The sequence below is a fragment of the Mytilus edulis genome, chromosome 2, assembly GCF_963676685.1.
Source record: "Mytilus edulis chromosome 2, xbMytEdul2.2, whole genome shotgun sequence".
NCBI lineage: Eukaryota > Metazoa > Mollusca > Bivalvia > Mytilida > Mytilidae > Mytilus > Mytilus edulis.
The window spans coordinates 57,495,030-57,515,137 of NC_092345.1; the positions used below are offsets into that span (position 1 = coordinate 57,495,030).

Here is a 20,108-nt window from a genome sequence, read left to right on the forward strand (position 1 = left end):
ACAATTCTAAAAGAGGGATGAAAGATACCAAAGGGACAGTCAAACTCATAAATCTAAAACACACGGACAATGTCATGGCTAAAAATAAAAGACAAACAAACAACAGCACACATAACACAAGATAGAAAACTAAAGAATAAACAACACGAACCCCACCAAAAAACTAGGGGTGATCTCAGGTGCTCTAAACAGTTTAGATTGACATACATACACTTTGTAAATCTTAAAGTTAGTATCCATTACTTTGGTACTGAGATTATCCCCACTTTGGGACATTGATTTTCCTAAAAAATCCAGCTTCCTCCACCAATAAAAACTGGCTGCCTATAAATAGCCCAAAAGTGGCATTAAAAGTGAAGTTAAAACACCAACAATCAATCAATCAAACCTAAAAAAATCATGAGCAATAACAGAGGAATTTCAGATGCCCAAACATTAATTATTTATACTTTTGGTAGATTGTCATTCATATAAGTACCTCAAATGCTTAATTATGCTAATATACATTAGCATGAACACAATGCTTGAAATATTTCCCATTGTTATTAAATCATTTAATTAAAGCAAGAAACAATCATTCAATTAATAATATACACACCCAAGTCTAAATATGCAAGCAAATTTATGGTATCTATTTGTGAAGAAATGCTTGTGTCCATTCATATAGCAATCATAATTTTGGCACTCTTTTATTATGACAAAATACTATTGGAAATACCATTCTTATATATGATGTGTTTGTGAATATTGAATTTGTCTATGGTGATAATTCTGTTGTCTCAAAAGATATTGTCTTCATATATATCAAGAAGAATTGTCAAATTTACTCAGTCATACTGTAATTGAAAAATATGTTTTCGTATTCATTGATATACTAGATATATTTATTACATTTCTAGTCAATAATTGCCAGTAAATGATAGATTCTGAATGTTTATGTAACAATCTTTATACTGATTAATGTGTTTTTACATATAGAATATTACAGTTCTGTTGTTTGGCTTTTGTCTTATGTTTTTATGTTGTTTTTTTTTTATTTGCAGTTATGGTTTCACTTACAACATGTGATGGTTGATGAGTTTTTATTACATGGAAAATGTAAGTATTTCAGAATAAGTACATCTCTGGAAATTATGCATAATGATGTTGATTATAGTCCCTCATATTTTGGATCAGCCGTAATGTTGGAAGACAAATAGAAGGCTGATGATACATGTATTACATATGTATATATGATCAGATCAGCTATCTTAAATTATAGATCCATTTATCATTTCAGGGTATTTTTTTACTTGCTATGTCACGTATGGATTTTGATCAGTGTTAAAGGCCTGATACAGTGACATATAGTTGCGTCTACATCATTTGAAATCAAACATCATCTTTTAATTTGTATACGTGTTTCATGAATACTATAGATTGATTTGAAACATATTATACATAAATGGACATAAGCATATTGACTTTGCAAATGTTGTGGATTACTTACCTCAGTTTCAAAAATTGTTTTTATACACAATGGGGATCATAAATCAAAATCTAGGGGACAATTAATGTACAATTTTCTATGTTATTTTTTTATCTTACAATAGACTTAAAATGGAGAAAAAATACATGGAATGATAGGTCCCTATCAAAGGATCATTACAGTAAACTAGACTTTTTACATTTTTTTTAAACTTTTATTAACGATTTTGGGGGGAGGGGATGAAAATGTCATAACTGCGTACTTTACACAACTGCATACGGTAAGTGAAGCAAACTAAATGTAAGAAGACAAATGATTGTCATGTTATTGTCAATTTATAAAATTAATATACTTTTAAGGTAATTAGATTCAGTTAAGTACATTATGTTGTTATTCAAAATTAAGTAAGGTTAGTTCTTAATAAGTTTTATTAGAAATTTATGCAGTGAAGATTTGAAATTGAAGGAATAATGTACAAAGTATTTACAAAAATTAGAAATGAAGTCAGAACTAATGTGTATTATATGGTAATAAACTTGATTAGAGTATTATTAAATTCATACATGATTGTTTACAATTTAATGCTTTCGCACCTGATTCTTTGATTTGATGGACAATATGTGAATCATATTTTATTAACATGTTAGGAATGATCCCCTTTTAAATAGTTTGCATCAACCCTCAAATGAATAAGCAAAGGAAAGAAAATTTTCTATTGAGTCTGAATAAGTTAATCTTCCATGAATTTAAATCAATCAAATCATTTCAAGCTAATTTTCAGGTGATCATCAGGTAAATAAATAAATTTGTTTTTAATTGGTGATATATGAAACTGATTTATCAATGGCTCTGGATGGCTATCAGATTAGTAGTAACATCTTGTTTGCTGTGAAATATAAGAGCTTGTAATTACAATCCTTCAAAAGTAAATTGAATGGTATCAATTTGTGTCTAGATAGGTATGGATTAAACACAAATTTCTTTCTGTAAAAGAGAAGATTGATGTATTGACTTAGGTATGAACATAGTATACAAAGCAGTTAAAATGAACAAAAGATATCAGGTGTGTCCTCTCTTCCTCTTGTGTAATTGGACAAAGATGTTTTTCCAGTAAAACAGTGCTTGTTAAATGAAAGAAACAATATAAGTTATAGACTTATATCTATTTTATGATTCAGGATGGATCATTTAATTATTTACAAGCATTTATGAGATATGTTTGAAAGATTTTAAATTAAAAAATAAATCTATCCCTAAAAGTGCCAACTAAACCCTAAAAAACAAGGAGTTGTATTTATAGTATGGAATTTTCACATTAAGAGCACTAGCAGTTGATGATCTCATTATTTTATGGCAGTAATTAACATAGAAATTAGGATTAGACACAGTTGGTTCACATATGATCTTACAAAGTTAATGCATAGAGCTCAACTTGCACATCCATTGATTTTCATAAAATCTTTCTGAAGCTGAAAAACTTGATTGAAACACCATTTGAATTATGGTTGTAATAAAACGCACAGCTATTTTATGACAGTTTCTCTCTTCAACTCTAGATTTCTGACAAACTTAACTTGAATTAAGGTACTCAAATCAGGAAAATGTTATTATGCCCCATCTAGGTTGGTAGGGGCACAATATATATTTTTTGGTTTGTACATCCCTTTGTTAATCTTTGATAGTATCGTTACCATATCTGGTCCCCTCTTCTTTATCCTTGGCTTATAAGACAGAAATTGTGAATACAGTGCTACACTATAAAGTCACGCACAATCAGAATTACATCATCTTCATCAAAGAGAGCACTTATACTGAAATTCTAGTTATGAGGTTAAGAATTTAATTCACTTCAAATTTCGTGAAACTTAAAGTCATAAGAAACGAGTGACCGTCGAAAAATAATGTTCTTCCAATTCTTGAACCAATGCATACAAACATCATAAACTTAGTTTTCTGTGCACGAATTTATCATTTTTTTTTCGTGTAAATTTCGTATAATCGTCAATTTTTTTTTCAATCGGTCAGTGTTGTTGTTAAAATATGGCAGGTAATTAAAGTTCGTGTTTTGAAGCCGAAGTTTAACTATTGCCACCTGTTTGTCAACAATCGACAAAAAATCAACAAAAAAGCATGGCAATTGAGCATGTGTTTAACATGTAAATTCAGATAATAGTTTATTTTAAGGACATCCATGCGTATTGTGATCACCGAATTTTTACGAGATGGGTCACACTGAGGTCACTTTGCATACGGAAAATATGTCGGGGGAATTGCTTCCTGGAAGGAAGCAATTAAACTAAAGTAAACTTCTTCTAAATATGAATAAATTAAAGAATTTTCTTCAGAAAAAAGTATATGTACATAAGTTTTATAATGAAAACTATCCATTGAGTTATAAAAAAAGATGCATTATTTTTTTTTGATTTGAGGTTTCTTATGACTTTAAGCTACACATGTTCATCAGTATGATTTGAATTTTTAAAATATGCTTTTAATATGGGGTTTATGGTGGCTGTTTGTCTTGTCTGTGACAAAAGTCATAAAATGCCAGACATTATAAGGGATTACAATCTTGTAGTGACTGTGGAAACTATTGTTTAACCTTTTTACTTCTGAGGGTATATAAGTTTCTTTATTGTACATCCTCATCCATAAGTGCTATTTTGGTTCTCAATTCGAGACCTACAAAGAGTTACTATTGTTATTTAGTTGAAGTAAACTTATTTTTCTTTGAAATGATGCCTAATATAGCACTGGTGTGAAATCCTTGTAAGATTTTCAGAAGTGTAATGATCAGAGGGGTCTATTTCATTAATTGTTGTAGCTGTTGTACAGAATTCCAATACCCGTAGTATGTCAGAGAATCATCTGATTGCATTGCCAAAGACTGTTAAAAAATATTTGTTATCATTGTCAGATTCCTTTGCCATAACTAGTAACAGTTTTTTTAATTTAAAATACATGTGAAATAATGTTGAAAAAATGTTTATTCAAACAATGATTAAATGTGTTTTTAGTGACTCATGTTGTAATTAATTGTGCGTATTAAGCTAGGATGTATTCCCTTGATAACTTGCTATTAGACATAGTATTGCCTTGGGAGGATTGGAAAAAATATATGTGAACAAATTGATTGTCCTAATACCAAGTAATTGCTTTCATACCAAATCCTCTACAGGTCTCGAGAATTACAGTGTAAAGTTAGTTATAATTTAAGAACAAAAACAAAGAAAAGAAAAAAAGAGTTATTGTTGTGATAATGCTCATAACCTGAACAAAACAACAACTATATATAGCTACTACATGTACAAAACAACAGGGCACAGTACGTTTGCGCTTTTTTACCTGTAAAACGATAGGACACTTGTGCTTCAAATACTAAGGACATTTGCGCTTTAAATTTTGATTCACCTGTATTAAATTGACTGGACATTTGCGCTATTTAACCATTATAGTCGTCCACCTGTAATTTCAGTGAGAAGTAATATTTGTCATTATTAGATAAATGGTGCAGAATCCCTCCATGCCCATTTTAATGAACAGTTCTACTCACTGATTCTGCTAAAAAAAAATTATCTTATTTGAAGAGCACATTTAACAATAGTTGGTGAATTACATTAATATAAGATTTGTTAAATTGATGAGCAGGCACCCAAAACTTGAAAATCATGATTATTTATTTGTTATATGTTCCAAATACCAGTCAGAACAGATAACAAGAGCTATTTTTTTCAGTCCTTGGGTGTCAAGCTAAAACTGACGTGTTTTTATGTCTTAAGAATGTTTACTTTTACTTGTTTTAGCTGTATATAAACTTTTAAACATATATCAATGTGCTATGAAATGTGCTATGCAATCATTTAAATTTTTTTTTATCTATGCAAAGTCAAACCTGCCGGTCCCAAGCCTGGATAAAAGAGGAGGATAGTCATTAAAACCAAATATTGCAAAAGCGGAAATGTCTGATGTAAAAAGCGCAAATGTCCTATGATTTGAAGCGCAAGTGTCCAAAAATAAAAGCGCAAATGTCCTATGAAAAAGCGCAAACGTCCAGTGCCGAAACAACAACCATAGCTATTACATGCACTAGCTATAAAATGTACCAACAGCTATATATAGCTACTACATGTACAAAACAACAACCATAGCTATTACATGTACTACCTATAACATGTACAAAACAACTTTATATAGCAACTACTAGCAACTACATGTACAAAACAACAAACATAGCTATTACATGTACTAGCTATAACATGTACAAAACAACAACTATATATAGCTTCTACATGTACAAAACTACAACCATAGCTATTACATGTACTAGCTATAACATGTACAAAACAACAACTTTATATAGCAACTACATGTACAAAACAACAAACATAGCTATTACATGTACTAGCTATAACATGTACAAAACAACAACTATATATAGCTTCTACATGTACAAAACAACAACCATAGCTATTACATGTACTATTTATACCATGTACAAATGTACAAAACAATAACTATATATATAGCTACTACATGCACAAAACAACAACCATAGATATTGCAAATACAAAACAACAACCGTTATATGCTTTTACACAAAACAAAGCAGTGATAGATATTACATGAACAGAATAATAACTATAGCTACTATATGGATATTACATGAACAGAATAATAACTATAGCTACTATATGGATATTACATGAACAGAATAATAACTATAGCTACTATATGGATATTACATGAACAGAATAATAACTATAGCTACTATATGGATATTACATGAACAGAATAATAACTATAGCTACTATATGGATATTACATGAACAGAATAATAACTATAGCTACTATATGTACAAAACAACAACCAAAACTATGACAAGTACAAAATAATAATCATAGACATAACATGTACAAAACAACAACCATAGCTGAAACAATTACAAAGTAAACAACAATAGTGGTTACATGTACAAATAAAACAACCATTGCTGTAACAGGTACATAAGTACTATCATTTAGCTGCTACCACATGTATATAACAGCTTTTGGGAATGATGTTAAACCCACTCATATTATTTTGATACTGGTTCTTTTTTAAGTCTCTACCTAAGTGGCTAAGGTTAATGATATTTGGTATGCAATACATGTAGTAAATGACACATCTCATTTCCATGGAGATTATTTGACCTTGCCCTTCTCCGTCATTGTTTACGGCATACTTTACATTTCAAAATTTGTGGAAATCAGTTATAGATGTGGAAACTTATCTCTTAGGTCCAAAAATAGTTAAAAAAAATATAAGGACCTAAAAGCTACATTTCTGCAGCTAGATCAGTTTTAGATGGAACAACAATGGTGAAGCCAATGATATTTGGTATACAGTTTTATTAAATAATACAATTAAAACAGCCCTTATACTACCAAAATGGCATGTGTCATACTGGTGACGTCATCCAGGTCATATAACTCGTGTGATCTATATTGCTTTTCGGCCCGGTCCAATATTTCCAATACGGACTGGCAAATTGCATTGAATCATGAATTACATTTAAACATATATTGTGCATGTAATTCAGGATTCATTGCCAGTCTGTATTGAAAATATTGGCCCCATATTCACATTTGATGTATGTAATACAGCATTCAGAACATTTAGTCTGTATTGAAAAAGTTGGATTATTTAATAAAAGTGTTATGAACTGGCTGTTTCTGTATTGGCACTGGTATAGATTCCCCTCATCATGGTTCTTTGACTTTGAAACTTTTGCATAATTGAGATGTTGAAGTATGAGTTTGGTCAGTTTACTGGGAACTATTTGTGATAAGTCAATATTCTTTTTAGCATTAGCATTTCTCATTTCCAAGCAGGTTACAATAGTATCTGACTTTTCACCTTCAGTTATAGACTTGTAATGTTTTGCATAATGTACATGTTAAAGTTTTACCATTTTAATTTTACCATTTGCATTATACTATCAATACATGTATTAATAAAGATGAAACATATATCTCTGTGTCAGTATATGCAACATCAAATTTAATACATGTACTAAAGAGTTCAAATGCAGAAGAAGGTATTGTTCTGCAATATGTTGCATTAAAACTTTCTTTTATCTTTATTGTGGTATAAAAGTTTCCTTGATATAGTTATATTGCCTACATTGTTTTACTTGGTTTGATATTTATTGATGACAGTCGCAGGACAATGCATGAGTCACTTAAGCATTCAGGACTACTGAATTAAATAAATAGGCAAATTTACAATTTATAGGTTAGAAATGCATGGGTTTGGTTCACAGAATATATAAGACAATCTTTTTCCCATTAGAGTCTTCTTTGTTGCATAATCACAGTAATAGTAACTGTGAAAATAGATTATTTGATGAAATAAATGGATGTATTCCGTGCATTATTTGTACCATTGTAATTACAGCTATATAGAAAGATACATTGCATTGATGACATTAAAGTATTTGATTGTACATGATTTATTGAATACATTTTCTAATTATACAGTGTGAATTCATTGGAATATATTATAACTTATTCTTTTTTTTTTTTTTATGAAATTTGATTGTCTTAATGTTGTCAGTTTTTTGTATCACAGATTTTTGTGGCTATGACAAAACATGTTACTGATCTGTTTATGAAGTGATATTGTATATTAAGAATAATTATATCAAACTTCAAACAAGAAGTAAAGTTTAATTGAGATTTCATTCTTCTCAGGAATTGCTTTCTTTTGCTATTATGAGAGGTAGGTGATGTTTATTATATGGCTGTAGTTATAATCTTTAATTTGATACCTTGTAAAAAAAATATTGTAATTTAGATATTTTACATTTTTGTGTATAAGTTGCATTTATATGGTAATTCAAGTATAGTCATCTCAAAATGTACATAGAAATAAGATGGAAGGGATTTAAGTCATTACACATAAATGTATAGTTACCTTTGTAAACTTAAAAAAGTATAATAAATGATTATATAATTAAATAATGTTAAGCCATTAAAATATATTTTCATAATGCCCCTGCTGCTATGCAAAAGGAGCAGTAAGCATTTCACTTAGTCATTTACTGCTCTAGAGTTATGCCCCCTTATAATTTGAAAGATTGCATTTTTATTTGTTTTTCACTCTTACTTGAGTTTAATTCATGCAAATTTTATGAAACTTATACACAAAGCTTAAAAAACCACCAGTTGTAAAGAAGAGTCTGAATTTGGACAGTGAGTAGCAGACTCTTCTAGAGTGGTGCCCTTTATAACTTGGAAAATTGGAAAACTTGAGCTGCAGGGGCATTTATGTTCTCAGACACATTCTTGTATTATTTTTCTTCATTATGTATAGTTCTATTAAGTTTGAACTTAGAGAAAGATTGTGCTTGAAGCATGTTTTTGAATATAACCCATATATAAACACTTTAAAATTTGGATAAATTAACTTCAAAAGAAAATCTTATAGAAGTCAAGTATCTGATATAAATAAATAAGAACTAAAGAAAACTTTATGTTCCCAGTACTTCTGTGAAAGGATTAGTATTCTTTAAACTTGAGGAATTGCTTATGAGCTCAATAGGAGCCGAAACTTTTAATTACTGTATGATAATGTACTAAATCTTATGTTGTCAGAAAGTACTCATTTTATTTTATTTACATTTGACAGAAGTGTTTTGATAAACTAAGTAATTATGAAAATATGAGTAGCCTTTCATAAATAGAGACTTAAGTTATGGATTATGATAAATGTTGATATTATTCCATATTATTATAGTAGATCTTATTAAATAGGTTAGGGATTACCTGTATTAGAAATTATTTCTTACTTAATTATATAGAGAGTTTATGTTAATTATGCCATCTAATTATGAAAACATGGCATAGTTAAAGGTGAAATTGATTACTGATCAAAGGAATTTTGTATCCACTGATGTAAGTTATAATTAGTTAGAATTATGATGTATGATTTCTTTAATTAATAACGGGATATGTATATAGTTTTTTCATTATGATGGTAAATTTTGTATAAAATTCTGTCTTTTATATTGAACAATGGAAATTTTGCCAAATCTCTAAAATTTGGGAAAAAAATATTACGTGAAAACTATTAAAAAAAGTCTATTAAAAAAAAAGTTCAGACTAAGAATTGATATATAATTGTTTGTGCCTTTGGTAGTTTTTTCTAAGAATAAAAAGACAAAGATTGATAAGGATGATTTTTAATATAATTTTTATCGTCTATTTTCCTCCTGGGTAAAATTGCCCGACTATTCACATTTAAAGTATTTCTGTTGTTTTTATAAAAGTATCAGTTATTTTTTTATTCAAGACCCTAAAATAACTCTAAATTTTTGCAATACATCATAAAGTCAGACTTTTAATTTCACAAGAAACTTGCAGCCACAGCCATGATGGTAACTTTTTGGAAAATTTTGTATAGAATCTATTGATCTAAAGTAGAAATTTTTGGTTGAGCTCAGGTGGGCATTAGTGGACAAGTGCATTTTGCATGAAACGATTGGTAATGGACATTAGAGACATTAGTAACTTTAGAAGACCTTCTTTAAATTTAATGAAATTAAAAAAGATTTTTTTTTGCATTGACACCATTACTCTGACAACATCTATAGTAGGAAGAACACAGGGTTATATGGAACCCTTTATACATTTTTTTCTTCTTAAGATAGATAAGTTATAAGTTTTGTTCTAAAAAAGACCAACTTTTTTGGTCATCAGCTAAAATTTAATTGACAATTTGTGTTTGTAAGATGCTTTTATCGTCTCTGAATTATGTGATCAGTACCACCTTGAACTAGACAGTCATATTTTATAGAAGATATTCATAGACTACAAAGAAAAGTAAAGATTGAAATTGATAAGTTTTCTTATATATCTGTAAATAATACCAATTATTGATAGTGATGTAGATAATGTTTGTCTCTGACACTATAAGTAACAATTCTGACAATTTGTCGATAATTACACCTGATTGGTTTTATGTGATATAAATTGTTTTACCCAGTAATGTCCAGTAGTTGTGTGGCCATAATCTATCATTGGAAGCTGTAAAAAATGGACTGTAACCATTATACTGACAGAAGTTCTCTAGTATAATTTACAGATATAGGAAATTAACAATGACAGGATGGATGAGAATGTACGGAGGTTGACCCAGCACTTTGTTGATTCGTCGTAATTAATGATTTATTTGTATGATCAGCGTTTACTAATTAGAACTTTGCAGGGTACATAGTCTTGATAAACTGGAACTCTCTGACATTGCACTTGTATATCTGTTTCAACAGATATTAATTACTTACATCTGAAAAAGGAAGTAAAGGAAGGAAGTAAAATATAGGAAGGGCTGTAGTGTGACCTATAGTTGTTAACTAGTCTACATCATTTGCCGTCTCTTGTGGAGGCTTGTAATTCATTTGCCGTCTCTTGTGGAGAGTTGTAATTCACTTATAAAACTTAAAGGATTAATTAAAAAATTTAGGATTCATTGATTATCTGACCATCGCTTTTATAAACCAAAAAATTGTGGTTTGAAATAATTTCCAAGTTTGAGCTATATTTAATCTTTTTAAATTTCAGAAAACGAGCTGTAAATTTGATAATAAGAAGTATTTTAGGTCATATGGTGACCTATATTTGTTAACCTCTTTGATATTTGTTCTGTGGTGGAGAGTTGTCTCCACATCTTCTTAATTTTATAATAATGAACTCTTTAACAATAACAACATACCGGTACTCAACAGAACAAATCTCATTAAATATGACACCATAATTAAATCTGTACCAATTATACTGTATATAAGTAACAACACATGCAGGGAAAAATAAACCTATCTATATTTTTTTCATCAGCAAAATTGCAATATGATTGAAGCTTTCTTTGTCTTGATAATATGTCGAGCAAAAGCAAACCAGTAATAAAATCTCTAAAAAGGGAAACAACTCATATTAAAATGTAATTTTGAAGTTATTTCTGTGTTTAAATGAAATGAATAAAAACTTATTAAATAAGAAAAGGGTTTAATTAAATTCTGACAAAAAACCCAGATTAAGCTAATAATACATATTCTGATGCCTTGTCTAATTTAAAAAAAAAAAGATCATGGCTTTAAATTTTCTTTTGGTCATTATGTGTTTATGCTTATATAATCCATGATCTTGAGGACTGTATGGTGATTAATGTAAGGTTCATTTTGACTATCAATTCTTGTTGAAAAATAACTCATTGTTATGTACACCTCGTCACCTTTAATTCCAGTTCAAGCTTTTACTTTTGAGGTAAATGTTCTTTTTTTCCAATACATTATTATTGTTAAAAAAGAATATGGGATAATTAGAATTGAAAGCTTAATATGGGGGTATACAAATTATGACTTCAAAACATTTTTAGTATGTAGCACTTCCTTCGGTCAACATTCTACACTTCAATAAAGCTTCTATATCCATCAAGAGACAGTAGACATATTAATTATAGAAGAAATCTTTTCAGTGGTTATAATGAAATGACAATGGCAGTTTAATAATGACAAAACTGTCTAGGACAGGGATTATTTATCGATGATGCAGTAACAAAGTTAACTAATTTCATCAAATACCATTTGTTATTTGAAAGCTTTGTTTATAGATTTGATAAGAAGAGTATAGGGTATTTTTAAGACTATATGATTTATTGAGATTTAGTTGTATGATTCATGTAGTCATATTTTTAACCAGTAATCTTTTTATTCTTTGACCTTTTCTTCATATTGCCAGACTCAGACTTCTCCGATTTAAGAGAACCTTAAAAAATTAATCTTGATAATACAGCTTCTGTAAAAGCTTTTAATCTAGATTACCATTGAGCTAAAGGACACAAAACTTTTGAAGACAGAACTTACTTGAAGCATGTTCTGTATTATTATGTATTCATTGCAACATCGTTTTTGAACACCTTTCACACTTAACATAAAGATGGAACCTTATCCCCTATAACTTCAGACTGCTTCAGTAGATTTTCTCTCAGGTAACTTAGTTACAGTCAATCAGACACATTCAATAGTTTGTTTTCAGTTTTCATTATAAATGTTCTTCAGAAAATCATAGCATTTGACTTAATACACCAAATTTAAAGTTATTACCGAGATGGACATATTAACCACTTCTTTATTCCCTGAATGATATTATCACATTTTTTAATCTTAGGCTAAGATTTTTAGCACTTAATTAACAGATTGTAAACTAATTGCTTATTTCCACTGAGACCTCATTAGGAAAATGTACAGGTTAATTTCCATATTATCCCTTCCATTTAGATAGCTCTCTTGATTAGTCTCTGTTGCTTCATTTACTTTAATCTTATCTCTTGTATAAACATTGAGTCACTTCAATATTGTAGACAGATGGTCCAACATGGTCCAACAACTTATGGTTGAATATGTGTTTCTGAATCTAGAACATGTTTTTTATACAGTTTGGTCATAGGTGTATTGTTCCTTCAGCTTTTTTATAGCCAAACTTTAAGTTTAACCCACCATTTTCTTCAAAAAATGCCTGTACCATGTGAGGAAGATGTCCCTTGTTTTTTGCTTGTTCCTATAATGATTGATAGCATTTGTTTTTTGCTTGTTCCTACAATGATTGATAGCATTAATTTGTTTTTTTGTTAGTTTTTATGGACTTTTGAATTTGCCTTGAAGTTCTGTATTTTTTTCAACTCTTTAAAGGGATAATTCGCGATTTTTCACTTTTCATCTTATTATGTTCATAATACCATAAAAAAACATATTCACCAAGTTTTATTTTGATATAAAAACTGATAAAGAAGAAAATTGGAAATTATTAATTTTATTTCTTAAAACTTCCTGACTTATGTGACGTAGTTTAAGTCTTTTTGCATGCCGGGAGTGAAATTAATCTCATTTAAGTCTTGTTCGTTAACCATCTGATAACGTGATTTAAAGCGCATCGATGACTTTTGGTGTAGCTATTAACCAACGAAAAATAAGTGAAAGCCATGCAACTTTTTAAATAAGATCGTGTGGATTTTTTTAAACAAATTTTAATAATAAAAGTAAATCATACAATAGAACATTTTTATGATTTTTTTTTCTACAAATACGTTAAACAAACATATGAAACTGACATGATCGATAGTGTATTAAAAATACATGTTTGTATTCTGACCTTTTTGCTTCATTCCAGCAAAAATATTCACTTGCTTGTACGGTGGAAATAAAATGTGTATTGTTTTGTGACACTTAGTGAATGTTGAATGCGTAGTTAAACTCAAGGTAATTAAAAGATTAGCATTATGTAATTCCAATCTTTTGATCTTCGTTCTGTGAAATCTAGGCGTCACGGTTCACTGGCATTTCAGGTGTGAACAACATTTCGTATCGGAATGGTAAACGGGAGTCAGTTATAGTTTTAGACACAGAAATGTAAAAAAAAAAAATTAAAATTAATTAACGGGAATAATAAGGTCGCACAATAACTGGATAGCTGTTGTATATTTTTATATTTTGCATAAGATCACTTTTAAATGAATTATGACTTCTGATTACTTTTGTAACGACAAAATACTGAATTATTTTAACTGAATAAATTTATTATAAATAAAAATAGCCTTCTAAACACGAGTGTATGAACTAAAAATTGTACTATTTTAAATTAGAATCTGTAACCTTAAATATTTCAAACAGATCATTAACAATTGCAATTATATAAATTAGTCCATCCAAAGGGATCTTTATTTACCTATTTAGGAATAAATGTTCTCATCAAAATATTTTAAATCTCACAGCGTATGAATACTTCAGCTATATGAAAAAAAAAGATGTTTTAAAAAATTTAGGAAATTAAAGGATCTTCTTGGAATGGAATCGAAAAGATATTCTTTTCAAGTGTGAAAAACATCAACAAAATTTATGCATAATCGGGAATGTCCTTATTAAAAATTCTTCGTCTCACAACGTATAATACTTTAGCTATTTGACCAACGATATTGAAAAAAAAAAACAGAACGAATTTTAAGTCTGTTTTAACTGGCAAGAATACCCCTAAAGCGGGGGCCGCTAAAGCCGACAAGCAGTTTATTCTTTAAATTGCTGTCATTGAATATCAAGAAAGAAAATAAATCCCGAAATTGATTTGAAACTTTGATACTCTATAGTTTTCCCTGGAAAATATTCACATCCCTTGGAGATCATTGTGTACGCCCAGTTGCGTATGTATTACATGCATGTCGGAACAATTGTGATGATGACGAATTTCTTCCTTTATTCGAGAACAATCTAATTGATACATAAATCTGTGATTTTACTATGTCCATAACTTCGATGAGCCAAATCAAGTTATATATCGACCTGTATTTAAATCAAATTGGCTCTCTTCTTCTTCTTCTTCTTTTGGTATACAATAGTCTATTACATACTGTTGGCATACGTGGACTAGTCTATTTACAAAACTTTTACTCCAATTTACACAAAATGTATGTTTCTTTCTTATGTTCAATGTATACATGTATATATTTCAATTTGGGCTATAGTTCCGTAACTTATTATCCAGGCGTATAAACGAATGGTCGACAAGTGCGTAATTTTTTTTAAATCAATATTTCTGGTATGTTCCAATCTGTCCTTCACTATTGACAATTTTTGTATTATTTATATTTTTATAAATAATATTCTTTACACCAGAAATGTTATTTATAAACAAGCGTATGCGTTTAGTAATGACTAGTATATTATATAACTTTCGGACACGCAAGACAGAGATGTATATTATACACCTAATAGTTGAAAATGGAAAGTTATAAGTTATCGGCCGTGTACACTGATCAATACCCTTAGAAGTGAAACGATGCATGAACTTACAAGCCCGACAGGAAATCGCTTGAATACCTGGACGTGTCACCTCACACCCCTCACAATACCTTTGGGAGTAATACCTTTAGCCATGCGGGTGATCAGTTGAGAGAATATCCGAATTTATTTGAATAAAGTTTATTACATAAAAGAATTATGAACAAATTAGATTTTCGAAAACAATTCAATTTTCACGGAACACTTACTTTTGATTTGAAATTTGACTTTTTAACTATTTCCAATATTAACAGTTTAAAAATAACAGACCATGGTTATTTTTAAAAAATAAGAAAATTTTCCGTATCAAGTTCGTTAACTAGTCGGATAAAACAACCTTATGATTGACAAGATATCGACACGCAATTACGACTACATCAGGTTACTGTAGTTTTGGTCATTAGACATATCGTGGTTTCAAATCGGACAAGATGACAAAATGGCCGAACGCAGAGAATTGATACTCTAAATTTAAATCGATGGTGATCTCTTATCTAGCAGAATAAAACTTTAATATCTATGAATTTGAGCGTTTCAATACAGAATGGACATAATATCATTTTTTGATTTTTTTGCGAAGTTTCCCTTTTTAAAATAGCAGATATTTTTTAATAAAATCTGTTCTATTGTCTCAGAATAGAAGAAGAGCTGTATTTAAAAGACTTCAGAGCTACTTCCCAATAGTCAATAATGCACATTCCAATTCATTGAAAGATGCTTATCCTCTTGAAAACAAGTGATGGAAGTTGTTTTAAGTGTTAACAAGGTTATTAAGTTCAATATAAACATTGTAATGTATAGAATGCTCATTATTTCTAATGTTAGAACATCTTATCTTGGGTAACATGGTCCATACAACAGCTGACCTGTAGAAAACAAGTTCATCCTGGTAAATTATTTCATACAGAAATAAGTAGATATCTCAAAGGTATTTTACTCTGATATCTGAAACTCACCTGTTTTTATTTGCTCCTGGTGTGATAAGTCTTTTAACATTCACACAAAATGATTGACGAAATGTTAATAAGATTTCAATATTGTTTTCTTTTGACCAGCTTCATGCTCAGTTCGGCATCTTGTTAGAAATTTCTGAGTTACAATATTATCTGAAAATGCAATAAAGTGCACAACTATTCCCTCAGTTCATTGTTTTCTGAAGTGTCACTATTGAATTTTTAATGTTTTAAAAGTTTGATTTAGTAAATATATTTATTGTTCGAGTATATGTTTTTCTCTATATTAAAATATTGTTCTTTAATTTGTAATTTTACACAGAAATGGGCATTTAAAATAAGTTTGCTTGGAACTTTCTAAGGGATAAAGGTTAGCAGAGAAGACTTGTTTTTCCATTTTTCTTTGTTTAGGTATCCATTCATGAAAATTTCGTAAGGTGACTTGTCTTAAACTTTTTGTTCTGAAACTGTTTTCACATGATATTTATAAAAATCAGAGGTCAATTAAATCAATCTTAACTTTCAATATTCTCAATCAGGCTATCATTGAAGTGTATGAAAGCAAAGAGATTTAACATTCATATAGCTATAATCAAAGAATAAGGACTCATACACCTCAGTAATGATAATGGTTTATATATTTGGATTGTTGACTCTCTGATGGACAACATATCTAATTAGTTGTGCTATTGTTATGTGCTGGTGTAGATGCAACAAGAAACGAAGCATCACATTTACTTAATTGTTATAACAGTAAACAGGAGGAGAAACCGCAATACTAAACATTTGAAAACAAGAACTAAGGTGTTGAGGAAATTTAATTGTGGATATCAAAGACAAGAACTTGGGAGTTATGAAAATTTAATTGTGAAATGAAATGCAAAAATATACTTTTAATATTTACTTGTTGAAACTAATGTTTTAAATAATGTGCATACTATTACAGTAACTTGTGTCTATTGAGGATACACCTAGAAGATCTGTTTTATATCTGTGGTATTTGGATTATCTATACAGAGCAAGTCAGGTCAGTGAATGGGGAATCAATTTCTTATGTAATTTACCTTTTTTTTTTCTCAACAAGATCGTAATCATAGTGGCAATGTCATCTGGTTCAAAAATAAACTGGAAGTATATACTTTTTTTTAGCCTACAGGTGTAAAGAAGACATCATAACATCATTAGTACTATGATTTTCATTTAATGATCTTATTAAAGTATATGAAACTTCATTTGGATTTACCAAAAGACTTAGTAGATGTTTTGATTCTCAGATGTTTGATTTAATGTAAAGAGATTTTGACATGCAACTTTGATTACAAGTAGTTCAGGCTATTTGAGGAAACTTAAAAGGGACAACAAGATGAATGATTTCTATTACAGAAACACAGAAATTCAGTCATATATAAAGGGCAGTGCTCCTCACAATTTTTTTTTTTTTTTTTGAGAAATATCTTCTTTTTTTAAAAGAAGAAATTTTTTTAGTACCTTTGATTAAAGTATATAGTCTGTTTTATATTTCTATAGACAACATATTGAAATATGGAAAATTTAAGTTATGTGCTATCCAGAAAAAATAAGTTTCATTCATAGATCATTTTTTTCCTTTTAAAAATTTTTTCTTTAAAAAATACTTTGTTAAATCCCAGGAGAAAAATTATTTCTGAAAAACAAGTTAGATGAATTGCCTATGAAGATTTAAGAAATACATAATGTTGTATGACTAAATAATGCAAGCTCTAAAGGACAGTCTCAATCTTATTTATTAGAGAGAAAAAAGTATTGATCTGTACTAAGAAGAAAAATAGATTTAAATATTCCCTAATGTAAAACGAATTTCAAGTTAAATTTTCAAAACGTAACTGTGGTTTTGTAATATTTATAAGATATTGCAGTAATTTAAACTACAGTTTGTTGTCTAATAACATTCTTTTGATGGACACATTTACACCTCTATCAAATATTATTCATGTATAAATTGTTGGGCCGACTTTTTCTGCCAAATTTTGATATTTTTTACTTGATTGTTAAGTAAAACCAGATTGGTTCTTTAGTAGATTTTATGTTCTATTGAACTTTCCTGTCAAATGCTTATTTGAATTCTCCTCTCCTAATTTCTCATGCATGTGACATTTGCTTTGATGAAGCTTTGACATGTTTTCAAATTTCTAAAGTTTATGTCAAAGTCTTAGATTTAAGTAAAAATTCTACTTTTACAGTACAGAACAGTACAGATACCTATTGATTGTACTTTAACCAAAAGTTTAGAACGATTATTAGAGGAATAATTTCTTCTGTTTTCATCTTTATAGAAGATGAGTATTATATAAGACAGCTTGATAACAAGTGACACTGAATAACTGATGAAACGAAACAAAAATGCATATTAAAAACGAAATTAAAATTCCAGACTGTGCTGATTTGGAGATAAACGGCTACAAATTCCCTGAAGACCCATGATTTTAACACAGTTGGCTGAAATGATGTAGGTTTTTCACAGACACAAAAATCATTTCTGTTAAATATTGCATGCAATAAAAGTGTAATAATGACTTTAGATAGAATTTGTGAATCCATCCATTATATTCAGGAAGACAATTAAATGTTATTGTTTAATATTTTTCTAAGGAAGATCTCTTTTTTAGAAATGTTATTTAAATAGGTCTTAGTTTCCTCCCTCATGAATTTTAAATTCAAACCTGATTTCCTTTTTCCTCTAGACTAGTTTCACCTACCATGTTATTGAGCTGTAAAAATTAAATATCTGTTGGAATTGAGTCTGATTTAAATTTTAGAGTAATTTTCCAGTAGATTGCTTTAGTACCCAGAGGATTTTGTCCATTAAAAAAAAATTGAGGTATCTGTATGTTGTCTGATAATAACAAAGGACTAATGAATGGTCTGAAATTTACATTGATACAGAGCAGAAACTATTATTGAGTAGTGTTGTAAGCTGCCAATAAGTTCCAATCACATCCTTTCACTCAAATTAACATCATGGCAGTTTCAATTGAAAATGATAGTGTTTAAATTCAATAAAATGCTGATTTTAGCTTGACGGGAAGCTTTAGTGAGTGTGAATGCTTTTGAAAGCAATTCCTGCGTTGCTGTTAATTTTCAAGAATAAAAGTGAAAGCAATTGAATTGGTAAAAGTGAGAGAGATTATAATTTATTGCAACTACTATGTAAAAGTTTTAACTTTGCCTAAATTTCAAGATGTTGCACTGTGCATGAATTAAAGAAAATGATTTTAATGATTTCTTGATTTTGGTGATGTAACTTTTAACAATTTGGTTGTGAAACTTTTCAAATGTTGAATTCTATATTGTGACAATGTGCAGGTGTTGTTGTGTTGCATCCTACTTGTAATTGAATTTGATAACCCATTTCATTCGAATTACAACCCAAAAAACATAAATATTTGAATGATATGATTGTCATAAATATATTTGATAAAATCTAATAACTCTTGTTGGATTCTCGAAAGGAAGGTATACAGATATAAGACCTGGTACTGTTTTAAAATATAAGAGAGTTAGAATCCTATAGATTCATATAAAAATCCTATGTAATGTAGTAATTTAAATTGATGACTTACACATTTGTGCAGTTGCCCGTAGATTTATAACGTCATAATGCGTATGCTATTATATCACAGTTAGAGTCGATGTTCAATGTTGTCCCTTACAATGACTGACCTCATGTCAACCAACATAACACATTTATAAAGATGGTTTGAAATTCAGAAGGTTGAGTGCTGAGACATAGCTAAGATTTTCAGAACAAAGGAAAATTTATTGGACATTTTACTTTTTGCTTGTATT

At 29.3% G+C, this 20,108-nt stretch overlaps 1 protein-coding gene across 9 annotated transcripts in view; it reads left to right on the forward strand.

The window, feature by feature from the left end:
- LOC139512495 (thrombospondin type-1 domain-containing protein 7B-like) overlaps window positions 1-20,108 on the forward strand; it is a 187,851-nt gene that overhangs the window by 96,251 nt on the left and 71,492 nt on the right. For all 9 annotated transcript variants that reach the window (XM_071300138.1, XM_071300142.1, XM_071300144.1 and 6 more), the window contains one exon: window positions 1,044-1,098. The gene's annotated coding sequence lies outside the window, so the exon portion shown is untranslated. The remainder of the gene's footprint in view (window positions 1-1,043; window positions 1,099-20,108) is intronic.